Here is a 15,278-nt window from a genome sequence, read left to right as displayed (position 1 = left end):
GCAAAAATTAATTGTCTTATTTTCAAATGGTTATAGTGGAGGGCCTGTGAAAATCATGCAAGATCCCTACAACTTAAAATATATGTAGCATTTATCAGTTTCCTCTTGAAAGTTTCAGCCGTGGTTACTACAAATACTTGAAACATCTTATGTGACAATCTAGGATTCAGGAACACTTCAGCAGTCTGGGAGGCTTTTCTACCTCCACTCTGTAGCTCAGAAATATCTTACTGACAAGCTGTATTTTTGGTATGTTCCTCAATCTTGTTTACATTTTTAGCAATATTCTATGGATATACTTGTAAAATTTTATATAATTCTTGCAGAAAGAAAGATCTCGTRTGTGCCATAAAGCATATGAAATCAGTCAAAGAGCAAATAAAAATGAAATCATCATGGCATCAATTGCAAATAAGCATACAAATGAAGTTAAAGCATGTAATGCAAAATATTTTCATGCCCTCAACAAAAAATTTAAGCCCATCAGTTTCTGAAGTCTTTAATTTATAGACATTCTTAGTTACCCTGAAATCTGCCAATTCTTCTTAATTCTATTGTGTTACTTAAAAGCCAATTGTTTTATTTTTATATGTTAAGAAGAAATTAAAGTAGCTGCAAGTTTAGTCTTACAATAGATGTGTCATTAAAAGACCCTGTGTCCCACTCCATATGGCTTCCTTACTGACTTTCTGCCTTTCTCAGAATGTTATTTTTTAATGGCCAAGGGCACAAACAGAAGCCCTCCTGACAGTCATGGCTATTAAGCTTCCCTTGTCTATGATCTGGAAACTTTTACATAGCTTTCTTTGCCACATGCAAGCATGCAAGCTTCACTATAAATTCGAAGAGTAAATTYAGCTCTGGGCAAAGTCAAATTGTCAGACTTTATAAACTAAACCAATAAACACATAGACATAATCTTAAGAGAAAATAAATGCAAGGGCTGGTTATGCTAGATGACGCTCAGCCTTTGCATTCTTTTAGCATTCTTAAATTTCTTCTGTTGCCAAAAATAGCCACGGTGTATAAGTGAGAACTCAAAGTAGAATAAAACAAAGGGAAGAAGAAGCAGGCTACAGGAAAAATAATTTAGTCCTCAGAGCTGTTCCAGGATTAGTTTTGGTTTGCCCCTTTCACAGTTGAATGTGACTGGAAAGGCCCTCTAATCCTTGTTTTAGAATTGTTTGATCAAATTACTATTTGTGGAGAAGAAAACAAAGAAAATTAAAGTGAAAATGTAGGCTGTGTAGAGGAATGATTTCAGAAATTTTAGGAAAGRGTGACTGTTGAGAAAAAGTATGCATTCTCTCTGAGAGAGACTACAGTCCTACAGGTGGCTGCAGTGCAGAAAACGTACTGCTGTCCCCTGCTGTATGCCTGGAGTGACAAGCCTGATACTTGCTCTTGGCTGCAATATAACCTAGCTAGCCTCTGATTATTGCTCATCAGGTTTTTCCAAAGCATTCATAAAAATGGGAAAAATGGACAGGAATTTAATCTATGCTTCAGATGAAGGGGCTACTGAGAACTKTGAAATATTTTCTCAAATTAAGACAAACCCAAAGTACTTTAAAAAAAAAAAATCACACACTGTGGGAAGTAGCTCTTGATTTTGCCGTAAATGCAGACCAGTTATTCCCAAGGGGGTRTCAAATGCATGCTTTATTTGCAGCCGAAGCAAATCCTTTGTACCCTTCTTACAATATCAGCTACAGTTGTGTTCTGGCATGGTTTGGTTGTTGGGTTATTTTGTGGGGTTTTGACGGTTTTTTTAGAGGCTCTCTTCAAAGTATGAAGTCTRACTGTTATCTCTTGTTTGCATTCTTTTCACCAAGTTTCACCAAGTGGAATTTTGTTTCATGTATACCAAGATTTTTATCTCTGCATGGTTAGAAAATAAATTTTCTCCCATAAGTCCATATAGACTATAGAATGGTTTGTGTTGGGASRGACCTTAACTCYAACCTTCTTGCCTTGAACAGGGACATCTCCCACTGGCTCATGTCCTCCCAGGTTGCTCAAAGCTCCATCCAGCCTTGGACTCTCTAGGATATTTGCTTATATAGTCTGGGTATGTTTGCTCTGAAGCCTTGGAAAGTGCATTTGGACAATTAGCTTGAAATAACTGAATAATTCCTTTATTAATGCCTTATTTTAATTAATGGGCAGTCTGGTTATTTCCAGTCCCTAGTCTTAATTTGTTTATCTGTTGAGAGCATTATCCCTCAAAAAAGTATTACTCTCATGGAAACTGACTGTGACTCTTCTCATTTGGAGCTCCTTTTTCACTTCCAGGCTCTGATTTGGGGCTATTTCCTTAGAAAAAGGGAAAACAGGACAACAGAGCTGCCACATCAGACACAGAGCTACTACATGTCTTCAGCTTCTCTTGTACAAGCAGAGTAACTCTGGGAGAAAAGGAAAGTACTGGAGAGAGCAATGGCACAAGAATCTTTCTGTTAGTTAAAGAGCCAGCAAGGCTACCCAGAAATGTTCTCCAGTCCCAGGGGAATGTAAACAGCCCTAAGTGTTGGCCTCAATGTCAACTTTATGTTCTAGTTCTCTAAGGTGTTTGAGATGACTCTGAAATAACTGAGAAAAAAAGCCTTTCTGGAACTGCCATCACAGTCCATGTTAAAATGACCTTGAAACTGCTTATAAGACTTTCTCTCATATGAGCTTTTCAAAGTGGAAATAGTATTTTTAAAGACTTAGTGTTTCGCACAACTGCCACACAACCTCTGCTTTGAAATTTGGGAGCACAAAATGGCAATTTAATTAATTAATTAATTGGTCATCAAACTCACTAGTTTTGGTTTGTCATGGCATTTTTGTTCCTTAGAGTCAGAAAGCAGGGAAACATAGGGTTTTGTTTACTTACTCTCTCTGCTTTGTTTGTCCTTCTTTTTCCTTTTCAGCTGCTTCTCTGCAATCACAAGGATTGAAAACATTTCCTTTTAATGAAAACTGATATTCTTAAGSATCTACAGCTGAAATATCTATTTAGAACTTGAACTTGACATAAAACTCAGAAGAAAGCATCCAGTGGTATGAAAATACACAATAAACTATTTTTCAGCATTTTCTGGCAACCACATGAATAACAGCAAGCAGGGAAGATTTCTAAATACAGGGACCCCAAACAATTATTAAGAATTAAGGTAAAAATTCTGTTTTCCAAATAATCTATCAGCTTTTTTTTTTTTTTTTTTTTTTTTTTTTTTTTTTAAAACAACATGCTACCTTTCCTAAAATCAATCTAACCAATAGGGAGCAAAATCTGAGTTTTGAAGCTTGCCATGCTATACAAGTAGTAGGAATAGACTGAGATGTTTCTCTGAGTGAGGCAGAGCTTCAGAAAACTGTAATGCAAGCAAATAAAGGAATATCTCTAATTTGACTTCTGATGCATAGAGTGGACACTRGTTTCTGTAAATAATAAGAAATTTTCTATAAAGAAAGGTAAACATTGTTATTCAGCTGAATTTAAACCCAGGGTTTTTCCAGCAACTGAATGAAAAGCGAAAACAGTTTTCTTACCAGCTTTTTCTTCTGTGTATTTTGATTAATGTATTAACTGTGTATTCAGTTAGATCCTTTCTRCCTCTGTGCGTCACTCGTAGGAAGGTTGCATGGGTTGTCTGAAAATGCTCATTTTGTCCAAGCAGATGTTCTCTTGAAGTTCAACACCTGTGATATGTCACTGGTGTCTGTGTGCCCAGATACACAGTTTCAGACTCCTTTCTATCTCCTGGCTGCCACAGGTCTCCAGTTCTGTAGTTCCTTGCTTTGCAGCTACCTTCAAGCATGTGAGTGAAGGAGAATCGGACATTGTATTTTGGCACAAAGTGTATTTTCTGGCTGTATTGAGAGTTAATTGTTAAAAGATAAAGAAGTTCAATTATGCACTGCTGGTTTATATGCTTAAAGGGATGATAGGCAGCAAGACACAGAGTGGTACTGAGGGAAAGGACTAATCTTGAAATTACTGTTTTGGTGTAATAGAAGCAGGTTAGTGATGTTTCTATATGCTTCTAAATACAGTACATGCAGAACAGCAAACATACCCGTAGAAGTTACCTGACATTGTCATGTAGTCTTTGCAACAGGAACAAAAGCCTTTTATGATTAACACATTTTGTAAGTTTAGTCATACAAATGCCAGAGGACATTTTTGTTATACAATGTAAATGCAGAAAAAGGACATTGTAGTATGTGACACTGGCAGCCTGATTGATTGAGGAAGTAGCAGAATTACATTACTGAAAACACATACACACTGTTGACTGACAGTTTAAACCATGTGTACCAACCTCCTAATTTCTGAAACTCAAAAGTACAAGCTGAACAACTTTTAAAGATGCTGTTAAATATACACAGATTGATTCCTGTTTGTGTAATTTTAAATTATTTTTATAAGAAATATCTTCTATATATGTATGCATGTTTTCTGAGGCATAATTATGGTGTTCAGTTATTATCAAATCTCTAGGCCATTACAATTTTATTTTTAATACACAATAGCTGACTTAATTAGATTTAGTTTAGATTAATCTAATCTTTAATTAGATTAGAATGCATTATTTAAAATTATAGACTTTGTTCCATTCACATACTAAACATTTTATTTTGTTTGCTCTATTTGGAAGACATAATTTTGAGCTGGTCRTATGGTACCCCTGCACTTTGTGGAAAGATTGGACTATCATCCWGGCTGGAGGAAAATATTAGAGATGCTGTAAAGGGAAGAATATTGCTAGGGAGTAGATGGCCTGAAAATAGGCATGATCTGTTAGAGGAAAAGAAGAACATGAAGAAAGTGCCTTGGAGGAAGGGTCAAGTACAGAGAAGATTTGGTTTATTTCTAGTAAGAGAAGTAGTGTTATGTGGTTTTGTTACTGTTTTTGTTCCCTTGTGAATAAATTATTTTAAAGTTGGGTGTTTTTCTCCTTGAAAACAAGGACAACACTGAGAAGAACAAAGTAAGGTCAAGAAGACACAAGAGTTTCAGCTGAAAAAAAATTACAAGATAGCAGAAGAGAAAAAAAAATATTTATTCTGTAGCATAATGGCTATGAATCTTTCCTAGCAGTTCTAACTTTGAGAAATTTGCCTGGTAGCAAAAGCTGTACTTGTGTCATGCATCCCGGGATGTGTCCTGCAGATGACTAACAAGTGTAAATAAAGTAGAACTATGTTCCTTACTTTCTTATTTAATGTATCCAAAATGAAGTTATTAGACTGGATTCTTTACATCAGTTCTTTCACATTATCACAGAAAGATTGAGYTTGGAAGGGTTCTCTGTTTGTCATCTTGTCAAGGTTGTCTGGTTCAGCAGTGACAGCTAGAGCCACTTACCCAGGATGATGTTTACTCAGCTCTTTGGTATCCTTTCTCCTGTCACAGGACACTGCTGGAAAAAACCTGGCTCCATCTTCTTTGCAGAATCCTTTTTGAGACATTTTAGATTCAGGCCTTTTTATACATTGATCAAATGCTCTCTGAGCCTTCTATTCTCCAGGCTGGGCAGTCCCAGCTCACTCAGCCTATCCTCCAAAGAGATGCTTCATTCCTGAAGATCTTCATGGCCCTTTGCTGGACTTTGTCCAGCATGTGTGGCTGTCTTTTACTGGGGAGCTCAGAACTGAACACAGTGCTCCAGGTGAAGGAACAGCTTCTTTGTCCTGCTGGCAAAACTCCTAAAGCAGTCCAGGACACGACTAGTGACAAGGGAACATTGTTGGTTTATGATCAACTCGGTGCCTGCCAGGACCAGGGCTTTGTCTGCAAAGCTGGATTCCTGCTGGATAGCTGCACGGGCAGGTGCCTGGGGAGATCCTTCCTTAGGGGCAGAACTTTGTTCTTCCCACCTGATCAATGTTTTGAGCTCCTGCCATGGCAGGGTATRACCCYGGGGGAACACAGAGAGAAGCACCAAGTTGTGACTGGGTTGGAGGGATCTGGGAGCTGCCACAGCAAGGCTGCACCAGGCAATGCAGGTGGCAGGAGAGCAGAGCCCAGGCGTGTGGGGGCAGAGGGTGTAGTGGGGMTGGGGACATTGTCCCCAGCGATAAGCACGGGACACAGGCTGGCCCTGAAGATCTCTGCCCAGGACCAGCTGCAGAGATGCAGCTCTGAAGCTGGGGAGCATTTGGGGTACTATAAAATAGTACCTGGCACATGTAGAAGAACCCATCAGCATTAACATCCTGCTCCTCCTGGCCAGCGCCTGCATAACCTCACCCATTCTCCCACCCCACTGATCCCATAAGGGCCAGCAACACATAAGGAAGCAGAGGCTATGCACCGGGAAAAGGGGAAGAAAGCACAGATGGAAGAAAGCAATGCAAATAACACTGTTAATGATTCTAAGACTTGGTATTTTTCACCYATTTAATTTCCTTGATAGAATACTGAGAGTCTTGTGATTGACTTGTGGTCTGGCAAACATCCCAATTGCTGGTCCAGCTCCCAGATCCATTTTCATAATTATTTGGAGCACTCTTCCAGTACTGCTGGTGGGTTGGCCTCATGCAGGACTGGAAAAATTCCTCCTGGCCCTCCAGGTGAGTGGTCTCTGTCCCAGCTAGGAGTGGAAGGAGCTGCCATGACCTGTCCTGGATACTCATGAGGCAATTCCTGCTCCTGTTAGTGGGAATAGAGGTATTSGGGGGACTGCTGGGATCCCCATGAAGAGGGTGCTGGAGGTGCTGGAGTGCTTCTCTTCAGCTCCAGCATAGCTGCTTGAAGGGGCTGGCCAGGTGTGAGAGACTCCTTTGGCTCTGGTTCCCTACAAACCTTGCTGCATAGTTTTTGAGGCTGAACCTCAGATGGTGCATCAAGAAATCTGTGTTCAGCCCAAAGCAGCTCAGAGTGAGCACTATGAAGCCCTCCACTATGTGCAAGTGTCAGTTTACTAAGGGCAGCCTCAGTTTTTGACATGCCCAGAGAAGAAGAGAAGGGAGGAGACCCAGATGGTCATGTGGAAGGAATGTCTAAGGATGTGGCTGGGAAGCTGGTGCTCCACAGGCTGCCATGCTGCTGCTGCAGGTCTGTGGGCAGCTGAGCRGCCAGGAGCTCCTCCTGCCTTTCGGCTAATGACCAAGGCTGCYGCAAATGGTGTGACAACATGTGCCTCAAAGTCATGGTCCACCTGCACCGAGTTCACTATGGAGAGGATCTCTGTCTTGCGGAGTGGGCACTGGGCTTGCCCTCAGCCCCGTGCAGGATGTGCTGGCAGCAGAACTGGGGAAGACATGGCATCACACAGGCAGAATTGTCCAGCTGTCCAGGCATATCGGGCAGTAGTTGTATTCTTCTGTCCTGGGGGTCTCCTTGGTGGGGAGCCCAATGTCCTGGCTGACTGGGACCTGGTGAAGTTGGCAGAACACTGGGGCTGTGGACTTCCAGTTCTCCTTCTTACACAACAGGCATTGTGCGATTCCACAGGCCAGTGAATTCTGAAGAATAAGCATTGTGTTAGCTCACCGGGTGTAGACAATTTATCAYCTGGTGACATCAGTACATCCCTTGATGGCATCAGTTACCTCAGAGACAGCACTCTCCAGTGCTAGGTGACACCACAAGGGGCCATCCTCACCCAGGGCTCTCTCCAGCAGCCCAGTGTGTCTGGAGTCACTGCAGTGCCACTGCCAATAGCACCCCTCTATCTCTTGTCTTGTGCTCCTTAGCAGAGTTTCATGCCAGCCACTGAGGTCTCATCCATGTGTTCCAAAGCCTCATCAGGCTGCTATGGCTAGGGCAGACATTTGCAGACACATGTAGCAAGAGGGTTCTCTGGATAAGACCTCGAGGTTGTATGCAAATGGATAAATCAATTTTATTTTGAAATAAAAAATCTCCCCTCCTTGCTTTGAACTTTGCAACATTATTGTGATTTGTTGATTTAGTTTGCAACTGAGGTTTTGGGGTGCTCAGAATGCCCCAGGAGACTCTCACAAACTCTGCCTAGAGACCAACAGTGTAACATGATCTATACAGTAAGAGATAACATTATTTACCATATCACATGCCCCTTCTCCTTGTTCACATAGGACTGGGGGGAGCAGATGGCTTTTCAGAGGCTGAAGTTCCATTTCTAAGTGAGTACAGTGTGCTACAGGGAGTCTTACTATTACAGGCCTCTTACTATTATATATCCCCAGTCTTGTTTCTGCAAGACTCTTCAATACAAGTGCCTCGTGCCCTGAAGCAAAAAGACTCTTGAATGCATTATGTTATCAAAAGCCATTCTCTAATTTGATTGTATATTTATAACTCGCTATATGTGCAACATGACCACAAAGAAAAGCACAAAATGSAAGTAAACAAAGGAATGGCCAAATAAGTGCTTCATTTTGATGACCACTCTTTCCCTTGCCCCAAGTACAGAGCACAGTGTAAAAAAATCCCAGCAAGTAATCAATTCTTACCAAATATCCAAGGAATACTTCAGGCTCCATGACAGAAGAAAAGCTCAGAAAAGGGGATACACGGATGGGAGGATTTGAAGTCATGGTAGCTTTGGTGGCCCTGTGAGCTCAGAGGATCAAGTACTTTTTTCCCGTTTGGTTTTTTTGTTCTCTGTTCCAGAAATAACTGGAATACAATGTAGATCAGATCAAAGCAAAAACATTTTATCATTACAGCTATAGAAGAAAACACAGAATGGCAGAGTGACCATTGCTGCTGATAGGAGCTCTGCCCAAAGGAGCCAGACACAGAGCTGATAATAGCTGACATGCAGGTTATACAACTCCTTCATCAAAACTGTGTCAGATAAGTAGGATATGGTAGGTAACCACAGAGATTTAAATCCCTCAGATAAGAAAGGTCTATGCAGAACATTCATTTACAAATAATCTACTCCTTTTGTGAATAATCCACTCCTTTGCAAATAAATCCTGCTGACTGGAGACCCTTAGCAGCAAATGTGTCTTAAGTAGGGAGACCTGTAGAGGCCTATGAGACATTAACTACTTTGCTTCCACAACACTGGATTCTTTTTTCCTTATTTCTAAACATAGCAAAATCAGAGAATGCAACATGAAGTCATTTTAGTTAGATATACTATGCCAGCAGCCCTGAAGTCTGCAACATCAGCAGAGCACAGGCAGGAAGCTAGCAAACAAAATAACCTGTTTGTGCATCAACTGGCATTGAAAAAATGTATTACAGCTGAATCACAATGTTGCCTATGTTACACAGAAACACAGAAGTTTAATAATTTCTAATGGAAGGAAATATGAGTTTATCTAGAGAAAACATGAACACAAAAGGATGTAAAACTGTTCATSGTGATTTTTTTTCCTCTCTTCTATAATAATTAAAGACCAAGAGGAAAGAGAAATTACATTGGAATTTAAGACAGAAAAAAAATCTGCTGTGAAATAGTAACAGGTCACAGAAATTCAAAGAAGTTTGTTTTTTTTTTGCTTGCTTGCCTGTTTTTTTTTGTTTTGGAAAAGGGGACTTACTAGGATAATTTGAACTGTTAGCAGATCAAATTTGGAAAATTTTGAAAGGTTGGTATGATTTGTTAGTTTCTCAGGTTATTTTCTCAGGATAAAGCTGATTGGACTCATGGTTTAGGCTTCCTTCAGTAAAAAGAGAGTGTTTTCTGGCTTTATCAGAATCCTCTTTCATCACTCCAGCAAAAGCACCCAGCAAGAGGAGGAATAATTCCTTTCCCAGGCAGCTGCATTATGTCAGACCCAGCCATCACTCCTACCAGACAGTGTGTTGTGTTTTTTAACTGCATGAGTAGCAGAAGCTGATTTAGATACAGACACAGCAAGAGGACCCTAATTTACCCAGCACATGTTGTGTGGCTTACTTCAGCAACTCAAGGCTGAAATCCATTTCTACTTCTCTTTTCTAAAGCTGTTTCATTTTTTTCATTTTGTATTTGGCTCTAAGAGATAAACAGTCTTTTGCTTGTCCCAGGATGGTATTGATCTGACATTATTTGTTCATAATAAGCTCACAGGAAAAGATTGTCTATTTAAAACATAACAACTGGTATAAACTCACAATACATGAAATGAAAAAAAAAATTTATGATGCATATTGCAGACATTCAGTTTTACAGAGGAAGAAAATTTGACCTTCCCTTACGTCCTGCTTTCAGCTACAGTAGGCTTAATTTCTTCTCAGCAGCTGCTACAGTGCTGTGTTTTGGATTTGGAATGAGAATGGTGTTGATAACACRGTGATATTTTGGGTTTTGCTAAGCTGTGTTTACCCTGAGTCAAGGCCTTCTTTTTCCTTGTCTCATGCTCTGCCAGTGAGGACGCACACAAATGACACTGGGAGGGAGAGCAGCCGGGACAGGTGGCCAGAACTCCCCAAAGATATGTTCCACAGCACAGAATGTCAGGTCCAGTGTGTAAACTGGGGAGTTACCTGGACAGCAGGGCTGATGTGGGGTTCAGGAACAGGGTCTGGCATCAGTTGGTGGGTGGTAAGCAACTAATCTGTGCATCACTTGTTTTTTTCCCTTTAAATTATTATCTACCATTATTAYTGCATGTTGCTTGATTTTCAATTAATAAACTGTTCTTATCTCAACATACAAGTTTTACTTCAATTCTCCTCCCCATTCTACCAAGATGGGGTAGGGGTTGAAAGGTATGTGGCTGAATGATRTTTAATCTCCTGTTGGGCTTAAACCAGGACATTTTATTAACCCTCATCTTGAGCAGTTAAAGTGAGTGTGCAAACAAGGCAAATCTGCTTGTTTGTTTCAAAGTCTGTTTCCCAATCCTCAGTTTAATTGGTCATTCTTCCAACTGAGAAGAGATAGGATGAGAAAACTGCTCCTGACAGACAGAGGAGTCAGTCTCTCCTTTCTGAGCAGTGATTTGATGAGTAGTTTCTGCGTGCCCCAGTGCCTGGGGGTCACTGCTGCAGTCTGGGCTCCACAGCAGCTTCCTGTCATACATCCAGCTAAAAGCACACTTTCTCAACCACTGTTTACATCCAGGCAGAAACAAAKAGAGAATCCTAAAAAAATCACAGTAGCCTAGCCCCAGTTAAATTATTTAAATGGAGAGCAGTGAGTCAAAGTGGCCCCAATGCATTATGGTGTTCTGCTGCTCTGACATTGCTGGAGCAGGTCCCTCACCAGGAACAAGGATTTGCAAGGGGACCCCATGGCACACAACATGATTCTCTTGGCTACAGGAAACACTGGCACCTTCAACTCTTAATAATATTTTCAGTTTCTGAAAAGAAGTTGAAGAGCACCTTTTTGCATTTCTTGTGAGGCTGTTTTAAGACCAGCAGTGAGGGTGAAGGGTCTTAATAAACAGTCCACAAAAGAGGTACAATAGAAGAAGCTCCACTGGCTATTCCTGGGTCAGATTTTGCCCTTAAGAAGATGGAGGAAGAACACAGACTCCTTCATCTGCAGTGCTTTCACTCAATGACACAAAAATAAATCCATCTGTTAACTAGACTCTATATTCACATCCATTAAAAATATCTTCCAGGGTATTTTGCCTATGTGGATGAGAGGTGTGAGCCAGGGAGGGTGGAGGAGAAGCAGCAAACTGGGGGAGGTTAGCAAAACTTGGCATATTGTAGCTRCTCTGTGCTTGGAAATTGTCCATCTCTCATCCTTTCATTTAGGAGGAATGTCCTAATTTGTAGCTGAGGAAGCTTAGAAGAAGAGAGTTAAAAGCCTTTCTCCAGACACATGTGACTGCAGGCACAGCATGGGGCTTTTTTTTTGCTCATAAAGGGTACAGGTACTATCAGGAATGGAAAGAGCAGTGCTGGCTGCACAATACATGAGACATATAGATGATTAACATATAGAAAATAATTAGCACTCTTTAATCATTTCATTTCTGAGTACACCCAAGCCACTGAGAACAGCCCACCTGAAGCGCAACACAAAGGCAGGAGAGAGGGTAAGGCATCATGCTTGGCACTTGYTTTATTTCAGTTCAACAGCAAATTCTACGCAGACAGAACATCATATTTTCCTACTGCACTTTGCAGGGGGCTTCCATTTTGTAACACAGAGCAGGAGTACATCTTTGGAGCAGCCGTTCTCAGGGACTCCCTATGATCAGGGACTTAATCAAGGGTCAGAGGCAGACTGGAGAACAGACAGGCCTGCCACTGCATGGTGCAGGGGACCTGGAAAGGATGTTAGGGTAAAGGCTGATGTACTCAGCACCTTCCCTCCTCAATGGTTACTGGAATCTTTGTAATATTTTCCTGCAATGTTTACTGATTTTTTCCACCAGGCTGCTCCAATAGACGTCAAACGCAGCAGGATTCTTTGAGGTAGATCAGACTATTTCAGGTTGGATTTGATTGCTGGAGATGATTGTATTTTATGTTGAAAACATTATTGACATAATCCCATTTATTCATAGTGGCTCAAACCTCCTCCTTTCTGGATTGTCTCTTCTGCTCTTCCCGGCACAGTACCTCAGCAAATTCTGCCACCATGCCAAATCTTGCAGAAATTCTTGCTGCAACAGTTTCCTGAACCAGCAACTCCAGCAGCAGTCTGACTTCCATGTAAAGTCTCTCTGACTGTCCTGCAGGACTCCCAAGCAGATGCAATTCCCAGCAGGGAGCTAGGGCCCGGACAGAAACCTCCAGGCTTCCTGAGGGATCCTGTGCCTCAGGGGCTGTTGCTCCTCACCGTCCTGTCCAGACCCTAGCAATAGGGCTGGCAGAGAGTGGGAGGGACAGCTGGGCTGGAAGCAACAGGAGAAACAGGAGCGTGACGGAAGATGGAAGAAGCACAGGAGGAGCAAAGTGGACATTAGGGTGATTTGCTCCTAATTGAAGGGTCAGAGCAGGCATTTGCTGCTTCGCAGAACTTCATTCACAATAATCTTGCTCCTAAGCATAAGATAAAGTAGGAGCTGATCTTTTCAGCCAAACTTGGTGCTGCACATGTGCAGGTCTCATGCATGAAGTGCAGCATGCTCTAGAGACCCCTGAATTAAACAAAACAACTTTTCAACTGAAAGGTGTAGAGATACGCTAACACTGCATTGTTATTATCATCAGGAATATGTTTAGTTTGAAACACAATCACCTAAAATGTTAGAATTAATTCCCTGAAGCCTCATTTTTGTTTTCTCCCATTTTTCCAATTATATTCCAGAAAACCATAGGGTTTTGAAGCATTTTCAGATTAATCCATATTTTAAAATTGTGGAATGCCCATTAGTTTGTTGTGGTGCTGAAAATAAAATACATTATAGCATAGACAAAAACTTGTACAGGATAATTGATACGTTGCATAACAGCTTCTCCTTAGCAAAGCCTCCATGTAGTGCCTAACCTCTGACACTTGGGGGTGTCTTCTGACAAAGTATGTCTCTGGCTGGATGCAGCATGCTTCAAATGTGACAGCAGTAGCTCTCTACAGTAAAGATCATTGATTTTGTACAGGAATTTCCTCTGATTCTGCCAAATAAGCAGTCCCTGAAGTCAGCTACATCTGGCTTCTTGTTTTCACACTAGATTGCCAGTGATAAATCTTCTCCCTTCAGTGAATGTGCTGAGGATTTATTTCTTATATATTTATTATATTCTTATGTCTTATATATATTATATATATGATATATATAACATATATAATATATATATTATATCTATTATATTATATTATATTATATTATATTATATTATATCATATCATATCATATCATATCATATCATATCATATCATATCATATTAATTATATTATATTATATTACATTACATTACATTACATTACATTACATTACATTACATTACATTACATTACATTATATTACATTATATTATATTATATTATATTATATTTATTTCTTATTTATTTGTGATCAGCAGGGGATGTCCCAGGCCTTCTCAGCATGCTGCTCTTTCTTTCAGAAAGCACTGACAGCTGTACTTCTGCTTGGCATGTGGCAGTTTCATCCAAAGCCAATGATTTGAGGGGAGGTAGCTTTGAATGTGTCTCCTGTAAAAGTTCTTAGCCCATACTCATCACATTTTTCTCCATGGATTATCCGATCCCTTATGCAGTTTCCCAGGTTTCTCATCTTCTTTGCTGTAGGACGGGCCATCTACATCCAGGGTTGGTCGGGCAATGGCACAGCTTCACAGGGAAATGGTCACTGCACCAGCCTGACAGAGGTCAGGAAGTGTTTGRACAATGCTCTCAGGCACAGGGTGTGACTCTTGGGATGCCTGTGCTATGAACGAACCTTGTGTGTCCTTTCCAGCTCACATATTCTTTGATTCTGTGATCTTGTAGCCCAGTTATCTGATGTGTATTCCTGTCCTCAAATGACCTTGTCTGCCTGCTTGTGAATTTATTGTCATTAGCTAGCTCTATGACACAAACTGCTGCTCCCTCCCTTTGTTTAGTCCTTCTTTTATATATAATGAGGTACTTGTTCAAGAAAAGCACAACCCAAGCAAAAATATAATTGGGCCTAAGTGGAACTTTCCTCCAGCCACAAACCTGTTGAAAACAAGTAACTTTAAGATGTACCTTCATCTATCCTAGTGATTTGAACTAGCTACAAAATATTTATTCTGTTTCCCTGGAAAGGTAAACTCCYTTTAATTTCCACATTACTAAAAATTAATGTTCCCTTTATTTCACACATACCAGGTGCATTTTCTTTAAGAGTTCATAGAAAGCTGCTTAAATCCTGGGTAATTTTCTCAGTTTATATTTTTCTCAGTTTATATTAAATATATATATATATATAATATATTTATATTATGTTTATATCTCAGTTTACATTTTCTCTATATTTTTTATTAGATGTTACCACAGTTCTTTATTTTTGTGTCTGTCATTAGAGGTTATGTCCACACCAATGCTTTCATATAGTTTAAAAATAGACTCACATTTATATTTCAAGAAAAGTTTTRGTTCCATGATTTCTTCCTTCACAGAAAATTGTTTTGAATTGTACTCTTCTCAATGCTCTCAAATCTTTGAAAGTCAGAGCAATATCTTGATTTAACTATCAATCTATTGAAAAAGACGATGTTTTCAAATTTGCTAAAGAACTAAATTGTCACTGTCAGCAGCAAAGGGTCTGCGAAAAAAAAAAAAAGAAAAAAAAAGGAGGAAGTTCTTATCAATAGTAGGCAGCAAGATAAAACCATGAATACACAGAAACTCTTTGCTGTTTACCTCATGTTTCCATGACCTCCCAGCATGGCTCAAACTATCTGCTAACTGCTCCCAYTGCATTTCCAGGGATCTCACTGCTGAACTCAATGGAACTGTAGGTGGTG

This window comes from Malurus melanocephalus, unplaced genomic scaffold (assembly GCF_030028575.1).
Source record: "Malurus melanocephalus ecotype Western Australia unplaced genomic scaffold, MMel_1.1 scaffold_54, whole genome shotgun sequence".
NCBI classification, from domain to species: domain Eukaryota; kingdom Metazoa; phylum Chordata; class Aves; order Passeriformes; family Maluridae; genus Malurus; species Malurus melanocephalus.
The sequence above is the reverse complement of the archived record's forward strand: the minus strand, read 5'-3'. Positions refer to the sequence as shown.